Source organism: Barbus barbus, assembly GCF_936440315.1.
Source record: "Barbus barbus genome assembly, chromosome: 9".
In the NCBI taxonomy this organism is placed as follows: Eukaryota; Metazoa; Chordata; class Actinopteri; order Cypriniformes; family Cyprinidae; genus Barbus; species Barbus barbus.
Window position 1 is genome coordinate 14176632 of NC_136737.1, and position 21302 is coordinate 14197933.

General features: G+C 43.3%; 1 long non-coding RNA gene across 1 annotated transcript; it reads left to right on the top strand.

The window, feature by feature from the left end:
• The first annotated feature begins 1241 nt into the window (after positions 1 to 1241).
• LOC306874814 lies at positions 1242 to 3818 on the top strand. The gene is made up of 3 exons (XR_013784660.1): positions 1242 to 1468; positions 2062 to 2209; positions 3552 to 3818. It is a non-coding gene; the product is annotated as an uncharacterized lncRNA (long non-coding RNA).
• Positions 3819 to 21302: the final 17484 nt, after the last annotated feature.

The window sequence follows — 21302 nt, forward strand, 5'->3', positions numbered from 1 at the left end:
TTGGTTTGATGACTTTAACGAGCGGTCTGTATGCAGGCATTAGCATGACAGTGATGTGGTCTGAGGCTCCGAGGTGGGGGAGGGGGAGGGCCTTGTAAGCTCCTCTCTGGGTGGTGTAAACAAAGTCCAGGGTATTTTTTCCCCTTGTTGGAAAGTCTATGTGTTGATGTATTTTTGGGAACACACTCTTTAAGTCTGCGTGGTTGAAATCCCCGGCCAAGATGAGAAAAGCATCTGGGTGGGCTGTCTGCTGCTCACTGGTGTGCTGGTACAGTTCATTTAGTGCCTCACTCCTGATGTTGTTGTTGGAGCTGGGAGGGATGTATACAGCAACTAGCAGTATGGCTGAATATTCCCTCGGTAGATAGAACGGCCGGCACTTAATAATCATAAACTCCACCAGGGGTGAGCAGTGTTTGCAGACCACAACAGCGTCGCGGCACCATGCATCATTGATGTAAACACAAAGCCCGCCGCCGTGGACCTTACCTCCCTCGACGAGAGCTCTGTCAGCTCGATAGCATGTTAGCTGGTCGAGCTGTATGGCGCAGTCCAGTACGCTGTTGTTAAGCCATGTTTCCGTAAACACAAAAACACAACAGTCTCTTACAGTCCTCTGAGTGGAGCGGAGTAGTCGGATGTAGTCCAGTTTATTGTCCAAAGAGCGTACGTTCGCCAGTACGATGGTGGGGATAGCTGGCTTGTGTGGGTTGGCCGCTAGCCTAGCTCGGATACCTCCGCGCTTACCCCTCTTCTGCTTCCTCTCACGCCGCTTGTAGCGCCTCCGCTGTGGGCGAGATGCAGTAGTGGGGGTCGGTGATGGAGTAGGCTTTCGGAACAGACCGAGGTCCCGCAGCTCTTCGGCGTGTGCTGAGTTTAACTCAAAAAATGTGATTCTGCCGACATCGAGCAGAAACTCACGACTGTATGCGCGCTTACAGACAGGTAGACGAGACGAAGATGTGCACAAACATTGCGACTTACAAGACAAAAAACACGAAAACACCGTTCTGTCGGGAGAGAGAGAAGCCGCTGCGATTGTGCGCGCCGCCATTTTTTATTTGAGCCAACTTAAAATAAGAATAATAAGTTGAGATAACAGTTCAAAGTCTGCTAAAAGCTGTTTGCCTTAATTTTAAGTTGGCTCAACAATTTTTATTTTATTTTTTTGTACGTGTGCGAATCAGCGCGATTGTGCGTGAACCTCACAATACCGCTTCTGCGCATGCGCCAAAATTCAAACACACACACACACCCACACTAACAGCAGAGTCTGAGCAATGGCTGCAGCTAAACACAGTTGTCTACGTTAAGATGTTTTTCATAGCAAGTGGAAGGAAAACAAATGTGCCAGCACCTTCGCATAATGTTTATACGACAATGATTTTATTGACGGGCACGAAGACAGACCAACATCGCTGAGTGGAGCACTGGATGAAAAGCCCTTGAATGAGCTGCAGCTGTGCAGGTAATTTACACTGATTTACTCCACGCTTTATTAAAATTAATATGCTAATATTACATAGAAACTAAGTGTTTTATGATTGTTTTGGACTGCAAGAGCCTCTGTCCCTATACAGATCAGTTTCAAATATTCCCTGTCAGTGTTTTAAATATGATGTTATGGTTAACGTTGCAGTTGCATTGATGTGTTTTGCCATTTGCTCGCGTTAAAGTTAATTTTAACTATACTACTGGATAGAAATACTGTAAGCTCATTGTTTTCACTGGATAAGCAATGCAACATTTGAAAATTAATTAAAGCTCTCTGAAAAAAGTAATGGAGCAAAATTACGTTATAATGTTTATCTCTAAAGTTGCACAAAAACTCAGATACAAGCATATTGAATTCATACAGTACTGTCCTTGGTTATATTGCACCAAGTACATTGACATGTCAGAGACGTGTGTGATGGCACCTACATGTGCATATTACATAAAGGTACAGTACACTAAAAGATGTGACTTTGGGTTTTTGAAAATATGGTTAACCTACGGTAGTCAATTTTGTTCATATCTTTGCTGATAATTATGCTTTTCCTGTTTGTGTCCCTTGAAAAGGTAATCAGTCCAGAAATTCTCAGAAAATAGACGTGGAGGCTGAACCTGCAGATTGTGGATGGCAGTGATGTGAATGATGGAGCATCTACCCAGAAAAGGCTACATATTTTACTGAAACCAAAACTAACATCTGCAATATACTATACATGTAAACAAATCAAGTAACCTTTTTAATTTATTTTCTCCAGGCCAAGACGATGCCCTCATTTGTTATTATAAAACGTCTACTGTTTATTTCATTGATGCTAAATAGCAAACGAAATTGTAACCTTAGTTGTGAACTCTGTCATTGAAAACTTGGGTTAATATAGTATAATTCTTCATGTCTCTAGAGGCATTTTATTTGCATGGGCATGTAGGCTGTGCTTTGTTGCTGTTCTGTCTTGTCCTTAAGAAGGTGGAGCTCAGATCAAGTGGTATCTGGGAATATTTTACAACTACAACTTATAATTATTACATAATTAGTATTATACAGTCTTTTAAATAATCTTTTAAATTTTAAATAAAAACTTTTAAAATATTTTAAATAATTTTTTAATACTCAATATACACTACTCACACAAAGTTATTTATGGAAAATGTAAAACGTTCACGCTACAGTGAAATTATATCATGAAAGTAGGGCATTTAAGTAGAAGCATGCAGTGGTAATTTCTTCATCTCAAACAAATGGTGGTGGCTATACCACAACAAACATATCAATGTCTCAATAACTTGTCATGTGTCCTTGAGCATCAATTACAGTTTGACAACGATGTCTCATGCTGTTTACAAGTCGACTTATTGTATGCTGAGGCATGGCATCCCACTCTTCTTGAAGGGCTGCCCTCAGGCCACTGAGGTTCTGGGGTGCAGGGTTACGACCCTCTGCACAATGACTTTTTCTACGAGGTTTTCTATGGGATTCAGGTGTAGAAAACTACCTGATGGCAGCCCTTCAAGAAGAGTGGGATGCCATGCCTCATGCCACATTTTTTGTTGCGGTATACCCACCACTGTTTTTAGCTTTTGTTTCAATAAATTCTTTGAGATTAAAAAAATTACCACTCCATGCTTCTTCTTAAATGCCCTACTTTTATATAATATCACTGTAGCATGAACTTTTTACATTTTTCATAAATTTCAGCTGAAAGTCAAATATCCCTAACTTTTTGTGAGTAGTGTATTTCTCATATGTAGTTAACACTTTAAGACATAGGCACAGTTCTAATTTAAAAGCAAAATTAAACTGGTACAGTGTTGGATTGCAAGACTTAAAATTAAATGTATATATTTTAACACCATATTGACTAAAATCGTTTAGTTTACTGTACGACCCAACACTACCAATGTTAAAAATTGTTTTTAAATGTTGAGCACTTCCTGAAATACATAGGGTTCAGACAATTAGATTTTTAATATTATACATTTAAGTGTAAATGTAATTCTGGGCCTAGTAAATCAATTTGTTATTATATTATAAAAACCTAACTTTTACTAATTTCTTCCAGATGCAGTGATCCAGAAATTTCTTCACCGGGGGCCTCTTCGGGATGGCAATAAACCAAAAACTACCCAAGCTGGGGGAATACAAAACTAGACCTTTAGCTGAACCACTACAATTGGTTGATGTTCTGTTTCTTATGCCTGTTCAGTGTTTTGATCAGTTATATATGTAAATGTTTCTTATTTTTTTTTCTTTTTGATTGTGCAGCTCAATAAGATTGTTTAATTTGTTAAAGATTGTTCTAATTAAATAAAGACTTGAAATAGATGTTATCTTATTGCACCATTTAACATTTTAGGCTGAAGGCATGAAATGTGCAATGCACTGCAACTTTGTAGATGCATACAACCTGTATTAAAATATAATTTTAAAGATCAAAGATCACATATTAAAAGATCAAATATATGAAACCATATATTTCATAATTAAAAGTTTGTCATATATAAGTGACACGTCACATATATGTCCAATTTGTATATAACGCATAATTACAAAAGACATATATCTCACATATATTAATAATTATATACATTCCATATATGGCAATAAATGTATTATACATACATAAACATTTGTATGGGGTAGACTTATGTCAATATATGAAATTGTCCCATTTTCTAATATGATTCATATATGAATAGGGCATATATAAAACTTAGGGCTTATAAGGGTATTTTGTATATGCACATATATTACATTTCCGTATGGAAGGGAGGGATGCAGAAGAGAGAGAAAGAGAGGTGTTGTGTTAGGGTTGATTTTATTCGTGGTGCTGGTGCAATGTCTGAAGACCCCACAATAATTTTGCTCTTAGCAAAGTCCCTTTGAGGCACATCAGTTCACTTGGTGTCCATGGAAATGCAACTATTGTGCAACTATTTTCTTGTAGGTCGGCATAAACGGCTCACTTGTGTTTATATTGGAAAAAAGCCAAATCTCTCCAAAATGATTTGTCAAGATTAAAGGAATAGTTCACCCAAAAATGAAAATTTGGTTATTATTTACTCATCCTCATGTTGTTCCAAACCCATAAGTCCTTCGTTCATCTTCAGAACACAAATTAAGATATTTTTGATGAAATCCGATAGCTTTCTGACCCTCCATTGAGAGCAATGCAACTGACACGTTAAAGGCCCAGAAAGCAGAAAGGTAGTAGGGACATTGTTAAAATAGTCCATGTGATATCAGTGGTTCAACCTTAATTTTATGAAGCTATGAGAATACTTTTTGTGCACAAAGAACAAAAAACTAACAACTTTATTCAACGATTTCTTCTCTTCTGGGTCAGTTTGTACCAATCGTGACTATTTTAACAATGTCCTTACTACCTTTCTGGGCCTTGGTCATGATAGTTCCCTTGCTGTCTATGGAGGGTCAGAAAGCTCTCTGATTTCATTGAAAATATCTTAATTTGTGTTCTGAAGATTACGGAACCCGGCCTTACGGGTTTGGAATGTTTGGAATGAGGTTGAGTAATTAATGATAGAATGTTATTTTTTTAAACCTTTTAAATTAGCAATGGTATCATAAATGTAGCTTCGTTTTTTTGTGGGAAATCGTGGCCTAATGGTTAGAGAGTCAGACTTGTGATCCAAAGGTTGCGGGTTCGAGTCTCCGGCCGGCAGGAATTGTAGGTGGGGGGAGTGAATGTCCAGCGCTCTCTCCACCCTCAATACCACGACTGAGGTGCCCTTGAGCAAGGCACCGAACCCCCAACTGCTCCCCGGGCGCTGCAGCATAAAATGGCTGCCCACTGCTCCGGGTGTATGTTCACGGTGTGTGTGTGTTCACTGCTGTGTGTGTGCACTATGGATGGGTTAAATGCAGAGCACGAATTCCGAGTATGGGTCACCATACTTGGCTGAATGTCACTTCACTTCACTTGTAGCTCAAATAGTGCAATAAAATGAGCAGTGTCCAAAATCCAGTATGTAATCGTTGAAAAGTATGTGACATTGTATGAATGTGGGTAGTATGAATGAAAGCCGGTTGTACTACATACACCATTTTTCCAGTCCTACAGCTGCCGATTTGAGCATTATGATTTCTCCTGATCATATATCCATGAGTGGTCCATCCCTTCCTCTTTATAATGTCTCTAGTCCTAGTCCCGATCTAGTACGGACACACACACACACACATACCTCTGTATTTTATTAAGGTTACTTCCACACATCTCTGCTGCCAACAAGGCAGCTCAGTTACCCTGGAGCTATTAAGCCATTAAGTGAACACAACACGCAATCACACCCTGAGAGTAGAGTATCCACATTACCTATCAGTCAGTGTGTATCGATTCGAAAAGTGTTAGCCAACCCAGCAAATTCCCCGTATAAGCATCCAGGTGTTCCAATTTAGTTGTGCTCTGAAGGAGAGGATCATTGGTGGAAAATAAACCCTACGCCAATCTTATTATGTTAAAGACCTCATAAAAGAGCTTGTGTACTATGTGTACCAGATGAATGATGTACAGATGGTGCACTTTTTCAAATGGATAAACAAAGTATGTTGGACACTTCATGGTCGCTAACACAGATTTTGTACACCTGAATCCCATAGAAAACCTCGTAGAAAAAGTCGTTGTGCAGAGGGTCGTAACCCTGCACCCCAGAACCTCAGTGGCCTGAGGGCAGCCCTTCAAGAAGAGTGGGATGCCATGCCTCATGCCACATTTTTTGTTGTGGTATACCCACCACTGTTTTTAGCTTTTGTTTCAATAAATTCTTTGAGATGAAAAAAATCCGCTTACCTCAACCGTGACCTTTTCAACGTCATTGCGTATTACGTGACATCACGAACGCGCATCACAGAACAGAGCAAGGCGAGCATTTGTGCTTATAAAACTTAAACTTTATTTATTTTTGAAATGACGATCGTTTCGCTAGATAAGACCCTTATTCATCGTCTGGTATCGTTTAAAGCCCTTTGAAGCTGCACTGAAACTGTCATTTGGACCTTGAACCGTTTGGGCCCCAATGAAGTCCATTATATTGAGAAATGTTTTCATCAAAAACCTTAATTTCTTTTCGACTGAAGAAAGAAAGACATGGACATCTTGGATGACATGGGGGTGAGTAAATTATCAGCAAAAGTTTTTTTAAAAGTGAACTAATCCTTTAAGTCTTACTGCACTGGCAGATTTTTACATTTTTAAACTACTGGTAACAATTTACACTTTAAATACTGGTACAATAGGGAACACTTATTCACTATTAACTACGACTTTTCCCTCAATAAATTCCTAATTTGCTGCTTATTAATAGTTAGTAAGGTAGTTGTTAAGTTTAGGTATTGATTAGGGATTCAGAATATGTTTGTGTAGAATAAGGCATTAATATGTGCTTAATTAGTACTAATAAAAGGCTAATATTCTAGTAATATGCATGCTAAGAAGCAACTAGTTAAGAGACCATAAAATAAAGTGCTTAAACTATAAAAATAGACAAAGCACATGTTAAGAATAAGAATTAACCAACATATATTTACAATATTTCAAAAGCCATTTTAGAATACTTCTAACATAACTGGATTTGGTTAGCTAACACGCTACAGCTAAATGTAATATCTCTTAACTGAAAAACTACTTCTAGTAAAAAATAAACTATTTTTATGTACCATTATTTCATTAGAACTCCATTTATGTTCCCTTAGATAATGGTTACATTCAAATTTTCAGTCAACTTTTAAATAATATGCTAGCATACAGATGACCTCAAAGCTAATAGACACAAAACTAGCATTTTGATTTAAGTGTTTTTTTTAAATGCTGAACGCTGTGTGAAAATGACATTCTGTGCCAGTGACAAGGATTTCTTATCCCTGTTTGGAGAAACAACTGTGAAGGATCAGCAGTGCACCACTATGCTAGGACAGTCATTCTTGCGTTTAATGTCAAGCACAGCATATTTCTGGTGGTGCATCATTGCAAAGGAGAATGTGTGTGTGTAAGAGAGAGAGAGAGAGAGCGAGAGAGAGAAAGAGACCGCAAGAGATATGCAGTAGATATTGCTGGTGTGCACAACATCTATCATTTCTGTCTGTGATTAATGAGTGTAGTGGGAAGGACTGCAGAGGGAAAAAAGGAGGAAATAGATTAACACTGGACCAATCTCGGTCAAGTGACCTAAAAACACTAAAGACCCCCCAGCAATGGCGAACAGCAAATTTTGGGGCCCTCTGTTGGGACCTGTCCACGCGTAGTAACATCAAAAGCCAAGAACTTCTAATATATTAATATGTTACATTAGAATATTTAATAGTATCAATGTTGGAATTATCAATTATCAATTTTAGTAGAACTGACTTAATATTTCCACTGGTATTATACTAATTTACATTTAATATAGCTCCATTATGTGAAAACAAATATATTCAGCAAAATCTCAGAAGGCATTATCCAATAACTTAAAAAAACACTGCCTATAGTGTATTTCATTAACATAAACATCTCACTCTTTTGTAAGAAGAATAAACCAGCCAATATTTTCTCATCTGACAGAGATTACTAAAGACAAAGGAAGGATAAAGAAAGAGACAGAGCAACAGACAGACATCTGGTATGGACACAAGTAAGGCAGTTGAGGACAAACAAAAGAGCCAGAGTAAATAATGTAAATGGCCTTCTCTCATTGACCTGTCTGGGTGACTCAAGTCACTATTTATTATGTGATGAAGGATTATGGAGGCTATGCTAATGAGTAGTCATGTGCATATATGTAGGTCATATCACCCGCCCACTAACACCCTTCCAAAACACAGACAGACAGACATTTTGACAAGCCAATCATTGGATTAATGATGACAGTTACATTCACTACATTCACATGTTTCTGATAAACAGTAAACTAAAAAATTGTGATGTTTTTGTAGGCATTGGTGTGTCTTTTCATTTAATTTCTTTAGTTTTACAGAAACAAAGTCAGTCAGTCAATACATAGACCTAAGTCCAATACAACACAAAATAAGGCAAAATGAATGACGTTTGGTTCAGTAAGTGAATGGAATTAATAGAAAAAGTGATTCAACTGAACATAAGAGTCTTTCACTTGGAAATCAGACTTCACTGGTTGTGCTGCATGTTTTTGATTCACTAAGAAGAATCGACTCCTATAATTTAAAAGAATCTTATAAGTTAGCAACCTCCTAGCAGCCACCTAAAACGCACTAGCGACCTGTCACGGTGCACACAGCAGGGAGGACACAGGAAACGATGATGTAACTCAAATAATATACTTTACTGACAACATCACGGCAAGACATGGCAGGACAAGGCAAGGCTTACAAACAGGAACACCGGGGAGTAACGTGTAGACCAGACGAAATGGCACAACACAGACAGGACTTAAATACCAGGGACAATTAACTCAAACACACACACCTGGAACAGAATAAACTAATGATTACATCAGACAAGGACAGGAAACAAACCAAATAAGGGCACAAGAGGCAGGAACACATGACACACACGACAGATGACTGACACGACCAGTGTAGCAATGCGCTAAAACAACCACAAGACATCATGACTAGTTTTGCACAAGCAACCACCACTCGGATTTTCTCCAGAAAATATAAAAATCAAGTTAAAAAAACAATTCAGCCAAAAATGAAAATTAGCTGAAAATGTACTAACCCTCGGGGCATCCAAGATATAAATGAGTTTGTTTCTTCATCAGAACAGGTTTGGAGAAATTTAGCATCACTTGCTCACCAATGGATGCTCTGCAGTGAATGGGTGCCGTCAGAATGAGAGTCCAAACAGCTGATAAAAACATCATAATAGTCCACAAGTGTCACGGTTGGTGGTTGTCGTAAGGGCGCCCTCAACGACAAATAACAAAAGGTATATTTATTAGCTTCAACACACGAATAACCATTACAAACTTAAGATCCGACAAGGATTGAGACAAAACTGAATGCTTATAAAGAAACAGAAAACAAAGGAGCAAACTAGATAATTAATCAAAACACAGGTGACAAGACTAAATGATGATTACTAATTAACTAAATCAGAACAGGAACTACCAAATAAGGTCAAAACAGAACTGAAAGGAAAACCGACATGTGACAGATATCGCCCCCCTCCCGGTAGGTGCGTCCCGCACCGTAACGGTAACATCGGGGAGGGGGAGCGGGCGTCCTGGAGGCTGGCATAGGATCAGGACAGGGAGGAGAACAGGGAAGCCTCCAGGGCGGATCAAGGGCCTTGGGAGGCCATGGCGGGACTGGAGACTCGGGAGGCCATGGCGGGACTGGAGACTCGGGAGGCCATGGCGGGACTGGAGACTCGGGAGGCCATGGCGGGACTGGAGGCTCGGGAGTCCATGGTGGATCAGGGGCCTTGGGAGGCCCTGGCAGGACTGGAGATTCGGGAGGCCATGGCGGATCTGGAGTCCTCGGGCGGCCTTGGCGGATCGGGGTCCTCGGGCGGCCTTGGCGGATCGGGGTCCTTGGACTGCCATGGCGGATCGGAAATTTATTTGGGAAAGTTCCCCTCTGGGGGCCACATTGGAGGAGCGGGTTCTTGGGGGCGCTCTGGAGGAGCGGGCGCTTGGGGGCGCTCGGAGGCGCGGAGCTGGATAGAACCAGCGGAGACGCAGGAGGGCGCTCTTGCAGCGCGGACATTAGAGGGCGCTCTTGCAGCGCGGACATTAGAGGGCGCTCTTGCAGCGCGGACATTAGAGGGCGCTCTTGCAGCGCGGACTCTAGAGGGCGCTCTTGCAGCGCGGACTCTAGAGGGCGCTCTTGCAGCGCGGACTCTAGAGGGCGCTCTTGCAGCGCGGAGCTGGACGGGACCAGCGGAGACGAAGGCGAGCTGGGCGGGACCAGCGGAGCTTCAGGTGGGCTGGACGGGACCAGCGGGAACTCAGGTGGGCTGGACGGGACCAGCGGGAACTCAGGTGGGCTGGACGGGACCAGCGGGAACTCAGGTGGGCTGGACGGGACCAGCGGGAACTCAGGTGGGCTGGACGGGACCAGCGGGAACTCAGGTGGGCTGGACGGGACCCTCTTGCGAGGTGTAGGGATAGGAGGACACAGACGAGGAGCAGGCACTGGATGGCACTGGCGAGGAGCAGTCACTGGCGTGAGCATGGGAGCCGAGAATTCCGGGGGAAGAGCCTCATCCAGTAGCCCCCTGTCCTGAATCGGAGGACTCCTCAGAGGCGTAGGCGGTGGAACCCTTTCCATCGCAGCCGGCGCAACGTTCATCGCCCTTTTCGGCGGCATCCTCCTCGCCGCGGGCGGAACATTCATCGCCGTGTACGGCGGGATCCTCTTCGCCCCAGGCGGAATCATCTTCGCCGCGGGCGGAACTGGGCTGAGAGCCTTTCCAGTGCTACTGATGGTAAGGGGACGATTGGAACTGGACAGGCGGCTCGGACCGTTGGCACGGTATGCGGAGGTCCTTGGCGGGAGGTGAGCTGGCGCGACGGGACGTGCTTCAGCGGAGACTGGGTAGCGAGACCGAAAACCCTTCACTTCCTCAACTTCGAAGATTGATCCATTCAAAAATAAAATAAGTTTAATTAATTCGACCAGGGAAAAATCGGAATCAGGAAACTCACATCGGATAGTCTCGCTGTCCAGCCCCAGCAGAAAGCACGCACCCAAAGAAGCGTCAGGCCAGCTCAGCTGGTGAACAAGCTCAACAAAATCCTCCACATACCGCTCCAACTTCCGACCAGCCTGCCGCAAACCCCACAGCTTGCTCTCAGCCATAGACATTGCTGTTGTCCTGTCCTTTGTTGTGGCGGTCGGATCTTCTGCCACGGTTGGTGGTTGTAGTAAGGGCGCCCTCAACGACAAATAACAAAAGGTATATTTATTAGCTTCAACACACGAATAACCATTACAAACTTAAGATCCGACAAGGATTGGGACAAAACTGAATGCTTATAAAGAAACAGAAAACAAAGGAGCAAACTAGATAATTAATCAAACACAGGTGACAAGACTAAATGATGATTACTAATTAACTAAATCAGAACAGGAACTACCAAATAAGGTCAAAACAGAACTGAAAGGAAAACCGACATGTGACAACAAGTAATCCACACCACTCCAGTCCATCAATGAATGTGTGTTTGTAATAACCAAATCATCATTAAAGAATTTTAACTTTAAACTGTTGTTTATGGCCAAAATATGAGTCTAACGCTTCCACCAGTGAAAAAGTCCATCCCCTGTTATCTTCTAGCATAAAAAAACCCACCAAAATATTTGTTTAGAACTGATTTTGGACTGTTTTCTGTCACGTTCCCTCTCGGGACACAAGGAGCGAGGAGACCCAATAATCACATTTATTTGGAGAGACACACACAATGAGACGAGGAGCTTGGGGAGAGACGAACATCAATGACGTTTAGACCGGACACAGGGGCTAGGAAACACAGGGCTTATAAACACAGGGAAATAAGGAACAGGTGTGGACTAATCAAAACACAGGGCTAGGGACTAATTAAACTAATGGAGACAAACGAGGACAGGAACAGGAAGGCCAAATATGGGCACGGGAGGAGGGGAAACACAAGACAAGGACTGACATTACTCCCCCCTCCGGAAGGCGTGTCCTCACGCCTAACACTATCCAATGGGGAGGGGGGGTGGGCGCTCTGGAGGCCTCCAGGGCGGTGCCCGTTCCAGGGGCCATGGCGGGTCAGGGGACTCGGGAGGCCATGGCGGGTCAGGAGACTCGGGAGGCCAGGGCGGGTCAGGGGACTCGGGAGGCCAGGGCAGGTCAGGGGACTCGGGAGGCCAGGGCGGGTCAGGGGACTCGGGAGGCCAGGGCGGGTCAGGGGACTCGGGAAGCCACGGCCTATCTTTTTCGGGTCGTGTGGCCTTGGCCCTTGGCCCGGCCACACAGGCTGTGACCCTCTTACCCCCCCCAAAATTTTCTTGGGGAAGCTCCCCCCTGGGAGCCACAGAGGAGCGGACTCTGTCGGGCGCTCTTGCAGCGCGGACTCTGTCGGGCGCTCTTGCAGCGCGGACTCTGTCGGGCGCTCTTGCAGCGCGGACTCTGTCGGGCGCTCTTGCAGCGCGGACTCTGTCGGGCGCTCTTGCAGCGCGGACTCTGTCGGGCGCTCTTGCAGCGCGGACTCTGTCGGGCGCTCTTGCAGCGCGGACTCTGTCGGGCGCTCTTGCAGCGCAGGGCTGGACGGAACCAGCGGGAACTCAGGAGGGCAGGACGGAACCAGCGGGAACTCAGGAGGGCTGGACGGAACCAGCGGGAACTCAGGAGGGCTGGACGGAACCAGCGGGAACTCAGGAGGGCTGGACGGAACCAGCGGGAACTCAGGAGGGCACGTGCGTGGAGCCGGCACTGGAGGGCACGTGCGTGGAGCCGGCACTGGAGGGCACGTGCGTGGAGCCGGCACGGGAGGGCACGTGCGTGGAGCCGGCACTTGGGGGCGCTCGGGAAGCGCGGACACTTGGGGGCGCTCGGGAAGCGCGGACACTTGGGGGCGCTCGGGAAGCGCGGACACTTGGGGGCGCTCGGGAAGCGCGGACACTTGGGGGCGCTCGGGAAGCGCGGACACTTGGGGGCGCTCGGGAAGCGCGGACACTTGGGGGCGCTCGGGAAGCGCGGACACCTGGGGGCGCTCGGGAAGCGCGGACACCTGGGGGCGCTCGGGAGGCGCGGACACTTGGGGGCGCTCGGGAGGCGCGGACACTTGGGGGCGCTCGGGAGGCGCGGACACTTGGGGGCGCTCGGGAGGCGCGGGGCTGGATGGAACCAGCGGAGACGAAGGAGAGCCGGACGGAACCAGCGGGAACTCAGGAGGGCTGGACGGAACCAGCGGGAACTCAGGAGGGCTGGACGGAACCAGCGGGAACTCAGGAGGGCTGGACGGAGCCAGCGGGAACCCAGGAGGGCACTTGCGAGGAGCAGGTACAGGAGGGCGCTCTTGAAGCGCGGGGTTGCGGGGGTGCTCTGGGCTGAGGACAGCAGCAGTGCTGGGAAGAGTTGGGTGGCCGGAACATTTGGCAGGGCATGTGGAGGGTCCTGGCGAGCGGTGAGCTGGTGAGGCCGGGTTGTTCTCGGGTTGGGTTGGACGAAGATCGGTTTGACATTCTTCGACTTCGAAATCAATGCCATGTACATTGAGGACATAATTTATCAGCCCGATAAGGGAAAAACTGGACGTGGGGATATCGCAGCTGATGACATCTTTGTCCAACCCAAACCGAAAACACACACCGAGCGAGGCGTCAATCCAGCTCACCTCGTTGGAAAGCTCAAGAAACTCCTCAACATACCTTACCAAATCCCGACCATCCTGCCGCAGACACCAAAGCCTGTCTTCAGCCATAGTTGCGTTGTATAGGTCCAGTCTTCTCTCACGTTCCCTCTCGGGACACAAGGAGCGAGGAGACGTAGGAGTTCCAATAATCACATTTATTTGGAGAGACACACACAATGAGACGAGGAGCTTGGGGAGAGACGAACATCAATGACGTTTAGACCGGACACAGGGGCTAGGAAACACAGGGCTTATAAACACAGGGAAATAAGGAACAGGTGTGGACTAATCAAAACACAGGGCTAGGGACTAATTAAACTAATGGAGACAAACGAGGACAGGAACAGGAAGGCCAAATATGGGCACGGGAGGAGGGGAAACACAAGACAAGGACTGACAGTTTTCTTATGTGAACGGTATTTGATCTGTGCAGATTTCTCTCCTGACTCAGACGAGATGACTATTTCACTACAGAAAGAAATATTATGGAAAACTCATATTTTATGGAGGACTCATGTATTTAGAACATTCAGTACAAACATGCAGATTTTCACTTTATTATACATTAATAGATGACTGGAGACATGTGAATTACTTGTGGATTACTGTGATGTTTTTATCAGCTGTTAGGGCTCTCATTCTGTCGGCACCCATTCACTGTAGAGGTTCAACTGGTGAGCAAGTGATGTAATGCTAAATTTCTCCAAATCTGTTCTGATGGATGCAAAACTAATCTACGTCTTGGATGAGATGAACTATTCCTATGTGCTTTCCACACATATCCGTCCCCTATCAGAGCATGAGGAATAATCTGGCCTAAGTACTAAATTTAGCCGTTCTCACCAGGCATGCCACGTCAAAACAGCTAGTGGTGCCCATGAACTATATTTATGCACGTTTTTCATTTTCTTGAGTATTGTCATCTGTCATCTGCTGGCGTAGGTGTTGGAGAAGAACTACTGTTTGCTTTCTGGAGCATTAGTCATTTTCTGAGAGCCAGGGGGCGGAACACAATGCTGCCCATCTACCGCCCAGCTCTGTTTTTCTCTTTCTCTCCCTCACTCTGTCCCTTTGTTGACCCCAGTGTTTTGCATAGTCCTTTGCTAAGTTGAGCTCCGTACACTAGTATACAGCTGACAAAAGCACTATTCGGATGGGATTTGTTTCTCAGGGTGATGTCTGCAAAAGAATATTTGCATGTCTTCTCTGTGAAAAACCTCATGCATTTGGATGTCAATTAAGCTCAGTAGAATAAGCTATCTGTTAGCAATCCTACACATTACAATTCTGTTTGCATCAAATTCCCAAATTATCAGTGGTCCAAAAATGTTTTTGAAATTAAATTTTGGGCCAACTGCTTCATGTAATCAAATATGATTTTGACAAGAGTTCAATTACATTATAAATCTGATGTTTCCAATTCTGCTGAGAATTTTCTTCTTAAGAAATGTATGCAAAAATGCACATTTCCGACCGGAATAGCGATAAAATCACTGGCTAGCGTCTCTGAATACTGAAAATACATCAACGAGTAAAACCATTATACCCAAATAGTGCTAAATGTGGAAAGTGGAAAAAAGTGGAGGGAAAAAAATGGATTCTGGTAGGTAATTTTCCATTATGTTTACAAACTTTTCCTTTAGCACTTAAAACACAAAAGCATTGTGAAATATCAGTGCACAAAACTCACCACAATATTGTTTAGAAGTGTTTTTCAATCATTACCAGAAGCATTTTCAAACATTCAAGGTAAATATATACAGGTGCATCCCAATAAATTAGAATGTCGTGGAAAAGTTCATTTATTTCAGTAATTCAGCTCAAATTGTGAAACTTGTGTATTAAATAAATTCAATGCACACAGACTGAAGTAATTTAAGTCTTTGGTTCTTTTAATTGTGATGATTTAGGCTCACATTTAACAAAAACTCACAAATTCACAATTCACTATCTCAACAAATTAGAATACTTCATAAGACCAATAAAAAAAACATTTTTAGTGAATTGTTGGCCTTCTGGAAAGTATGTTCATTTACTGAATACTCGGTAGGGGCTCCTTTTGGTTTAATTACTGCCTCAATTCGGCATGGCATGGAGTTGATCAGTTTGCGGCACTGCTGAGGTGGTATGGAAGCCCAGGTTGCTTTGATAGCGGTCTTCAGGTCATCTGCATTGTTGGGTCTGGTGTCTCTCATCTTCCTCTTGACAATACCCCAGATTCTCTATGGGGTTCTGTTCAGGCGAGTTTGCTGGCCAATCAAGCACAGTAACACCATGGTCATTGAACCAGCTTTTGGTACCTTTGGCAGTGTGAGCAGGTGCCAAGTCTTGCTGGAAAATGAAATCAGCATCTCCATAAAGCTTGTCAGCAGAAGGAAGCATGAAGTGCTCTAAAATGTCCTGGTAGATGGCTGCTTTGATTGTGGACTTCAGAAAACACAGTGGACCAACACCAGCAGATGACATGGCAGCCCAAGTCATCACTGACTGTGGAAACTTCACACTGGACTTCAAGCAACATGGATTATGTGCCTCTCCACTCTTCCTCCAGACTCTGGGACCTTGATTTCCAAAGGAAATGCTAAATTTACTTTCAACTGAAAAAAGGACTTTGGACCACTGAGCAACAGTCCAGTTCTTTTTCTCCACAGCACAGGTAAGACGCATCTGATGTTGTCTCTGGTTCAGAAGTGTCTTGGTAGCCCTTTTCCTGAAGACGTCTGAGCGTGGTGACTCTTGATGCTCTCACTCCAGCTTCAGTTCACTCCTTGTGAAGCTCTCCCAAGTGTTTGAATCAGCTTTCCTTGACAGTATTCTCAAGCTTGCGGTCATCCCTGTTGCTTATGCACCTTTTCCTACCCAAATTCTTCCTTTTAGTCAACTTTGCATTTAATATGCTTTGATACAGCACTCTGTGAAGAGCCACACCTTTCAGTAATGACCCTCTGTGACTTACCCTCTTTGTGGAGGGTGTCAGTGTTCGTCTTCTGGATCATTGCCAAGTCAGCAGTCTTCTCCATTATTGTGGTTTCAAAGAACAAGAGATACCCGGAATTTATACCTGCAATAATTAAATATGTTAAACAACACAAATGTATCTAATCCCATTTTATTAACCAACGTCTTTGCTGCTGACCTTTGATGATCCAGTTCAACCATACTAAGTAAAAATGACTTTAGATAAACTAACAATTGTGCTTCTGTTACGGAACGTGTGGTTGTAGACGTTAATGAAAGATTCGGAGAACAACGAGGCATCAACACACTTCTTCCTTTATTTAACATGTAGACAGGACAATGAAACAAACCAAACTGAGTGCTTTTAAAGGAACAGGAACAAAGGAGTAAATGAGATAATTAACACAGACAAGGTGAATATGATGAATGATAATTAACTAAATGACAGGAAACCCCAAATAAGGAAAAACAGGAACTGAAAGGAAAACCAGAAAAACCCTAAACTCCTGACATTACTCCCCCCTCCCGGAAGGCGCATCTCGCGCCGTAACAGTTCTACCAGGGACGGGGGGGCGGGCGGCCTGGAGGCCGCTGCAGGACCGGGACAAGGGAGGCCTCCAGGGCGGATCGGTGGAGTTGGAGTCCTGCAGCCATGGCGGATCAGGAGGCTCAGGAGGCCATGGCGGGATATGATGCTCTGGCGGAGCGGACTCTTGGGGGCGCTCTGGTGGAGTGGAGCTGGACGGGACCAGCAGAGACAAAGGAGAGCTGGAAGGGACCAGCGGAGACGCAGGAGGGCGCTCTTGCAGCGCGGACACTTGGGGGCGCACGGGAGGCGCGGAGCTGGACAGAACCAGCGGAGACGCAGGAGAGCTGGACGGGATCAGCAGAGACACAAAAGAGCTCTTACGAGGAGCAGGCACTGGTGGGCACTTGCGAGGAGTGGGCTCTGGTGAGAGGACCGGAACAGAAAATTCAGGGGGTATCGCCCTATCCAAAAGTGGCTGTTCCTGGAAGTGTGCTGGTTGGCCCGACATAGCCGCGGGCAATGGCACAGACTTCGCTGCGGGCGGAGCCATCTTCGCCGTGGGCGGAACTGGACTGAGGACAACTCCAGAGCTGGAGATGGTTGGGGCTGGGCAGGCGGCTCGGACCGTTGGTGCGGTATGTGGAGGTCATTGGCGGGAGGTGAGCTGGCGCGACGTGACGTGCTTCAGCGGATACTGGGCAGCGAGACTGAAAATCTTTCACTTCTTCCACTTCGAAGTGTGATCCATTTAGAAATAAAACAAGATTAATTAATTCGACCAGGGAGAAATCAGAAACTGGAAGCTCACATCTGATTGTCTCGCTGTCCAGCCCCAGCTGAAAGCACGCACCCAAAGAGGCGTCAGGCCAGCTCAGCTGGTGAACAAGCTCAATGAAATCTTCCACATACCGCTCCAACTTCCGACCAGCCTGCCGCAAACCCCACAGCTTGTTCTCAGCCGTCAGCATTTCAGTTTGGTCCTGTCTTCTGTTACGGAACGTGTGGTTGTAGACGTTAATGAAAGATTCGGAGAACAACGAGGCATCAACACACTTCTTCCTTTATTTAACATGTAGACAGGACAATGAAACAAACCAAACTGAGTGCTTTTAAAGGAACAGGAACAAAGGCGTAAATGAGATAATTAACACAGACAAGGTGAATATGATGAATGATAATTAACTAAATGACAGGAAAACCCAAATAAGGAAAAACAGGAACTGAAAGGAAAACCAGAAAAACCCTAAACTCCTGACAGCTTCATTGTTTTTTTTTTTTTTTTTATTGCTGAAGAGTGTTGAACCTTCTTCTCTTGCGCTCTACTGTACAAACGTGAAATTACTTTTCCTTCAGTCTGAGGTTTATTCATTACACTTTTTGGTGTGAAAGGGTTTTACATTTGCTATAATTAGAACTTCTTGTATTAAAAACAATCAAACCCTGCTCATATTTAAAAAGTAACATAAAAGTAACGCAAGAGTAACGTAACGCATTACTTTCCATAAAAAGTAGTAAAAAAAGTAATGTAATTAGTTACTTTTTTAGGGAGTAACGCAATATTGTAATGCATTACTTTTAAAAGTAACTTTCCCCAACACTGTTTGTTGGTGCCTTTTTCTGTTCTAAAGAAGGGGTGTGCCAATACTTTTGTCCATATAGTGTCTATACAAGTCATTGGTGTTTGGTGATTTTTGGCTCAAGGTCTGCATTTAAAGTTGCACCAGAGGTGTTCAGCTGGGATTAGGAAAAAACAAAATGGCTTCCTACATGTTTGTTATTCCAATTTACAACTATTTTAGTGTAACTGAGGTACTATTATAATTTTTTTGAATATTGTACATTAGTTTTATTAGTCACACTTTATTTTAAGGTCTAATTCTCGCTATTAACAAACCATTAACTATGACTTTTTCTGTCAATAAACTTGGTAATTTGTACGGTGTACATTTTAGGACATCCTCAGACCTCAGTCATAAAATTATTCGGTGTCGTGCCTCAGACTGAAAGGCTTCAGGTGTCAGGAAAAACGACATCAGGTCTCGTACAATTAGGCATCAGGCAAAACGGACTCAGATTAAAAGGCATCAGATTAAAAGGCATCAGGCGAAACGGACTCAGATTAAAAGACATCAGGCGAAACGGGCTCAGGTAGAGTATGACGTGTCGCGCTGCCTCGCCCCGCCCCATTAGTTTAACATTTAACTGAAACTGTTAGAATATATCAGGAGCGGCTTACCTCCTTCCGCCATCCTCAACCATTCCACACCACTTGTTTTGAAACGCGTGCGTGTGACGTCACATGGGGCGGGGCAGCGCGACACGTCACACTCTACCTGAGTCCGTTTCGCCTGATGCCTTTTAATCTGATGCCTTTTAATCTGAGTCCGTTTCGCCTGATGCCTTTTAATCTGATGCCTTTTAATCTGAGTCCGTTTTGCCTGATGCCTAATTGTATGAGACCTGATGTCGTTTTTCCTGACACCTGAAGCCTTTCAGTCTGAGGCACGACACCGAATAATTTTATGACTGAGGTCTGAGGATGTCCTAAAATGTACACCTGAAGCCTTTCAGTCTGAGGCACGACACCGTTTAATTTTATAACTGAGGTCTGAGGATGTCCTAAAATGTACACCTGAAGCCTTTCAGTCTGAGGCACGACACCGTTTAATTTTATCACTGAGGTCTGAGGATGTCCTAATAATTTTATGACTGAGGTCTGAGGATGTCCTAAAATGTACACCGTGTTAAATTTAGGTATTGGGTATAGGGATGTAGAATATGGTCATGCAGAATATGTGCTTTATAACCACTAATAAACAGCCAATATGTTAATAATATGTGCAACTATAGTTAATAGTATAGGTAATTGTTTTATTTTAATTTGTTACAGTTTTTGTAATTTTCTTGTGTGGGTTCCTTAAACACTGTAAAAATGATGAGATCAGTAAATCATCGTAACATAATGTTTTTTTCCATTAAGTCATTAAAATAATTTAACCAATTTCAACTTTTTCAAGAATTTGTAAAAAAAATTATTAAGTTGAAATTACTTGTACTGCAAATTAAATTAATGAAACTTAAAAATCTAAGGCGGCAATTGAACTTAATTTTTAAAGTTAAAGTAGGTAGATTTTTTTATTACAGCGTATATGTCTATAAAGTTTTTATTTCAAGTTTAGTTTAAGTTATTTTTCTACATCAAGTACATGAGAAACTTTGCCTTTTCAGTTAGCTGAAATAAAACATTTTTGTACTTGATTTTATTTCAAGTAAAATATTTAAAATTATTTTATATTTAGTTTAAATTTTTGTTTTTTTTTAACTATAAAAACCTTTTCTTAATTGACAGCCATTCGAAATCAGCAAATCAGCTACATATATATATATATATATATATTAGTGCTGTCAAATGGTTAATCGCGATTAATCGCATCCAAAATAAAAGTTTTTGTTTACATAATATATATGTGTGTATTGTGTCTATTTATTAGGTATATATATAAATACACACATATACAGCATATATTTTGAAAATATTTACATGTCTATATTAATATTCATATTAATATGTCAATTTATGTCATATATATAAATATATTTAATATATAAATGTAACATATTTTTCTTAAATATATACATGCATGTGAATGTATTTATATATTCATAATAAATCAACACAGTCCACACATTTATATTATGTAAACGATAACTTTTATTTTGGTTTGACAGCACTAATATATATATATATATATACATATATATGGATAATAAATCAATATTTTTAATAGATTGTTTTAGATTCTTTGTGGAGGGCTTTTAAAATTGCTATATGTGTGAAATTGCTATGTTGCAAGTCTTTGTATATTGTTCCTTTTTTTTTTTAAATAAGTGAATATGCAAAACATATGCGGTTCTGAAACGGATGGGTTCTGTTCCACTTTCGGCCGTAGCTCCATCCGTATCAGACCAGACTGTCTGATCCCTGACGTGACAGCCTCCATTACCCGCTTAAATCCCTTCCCACTCC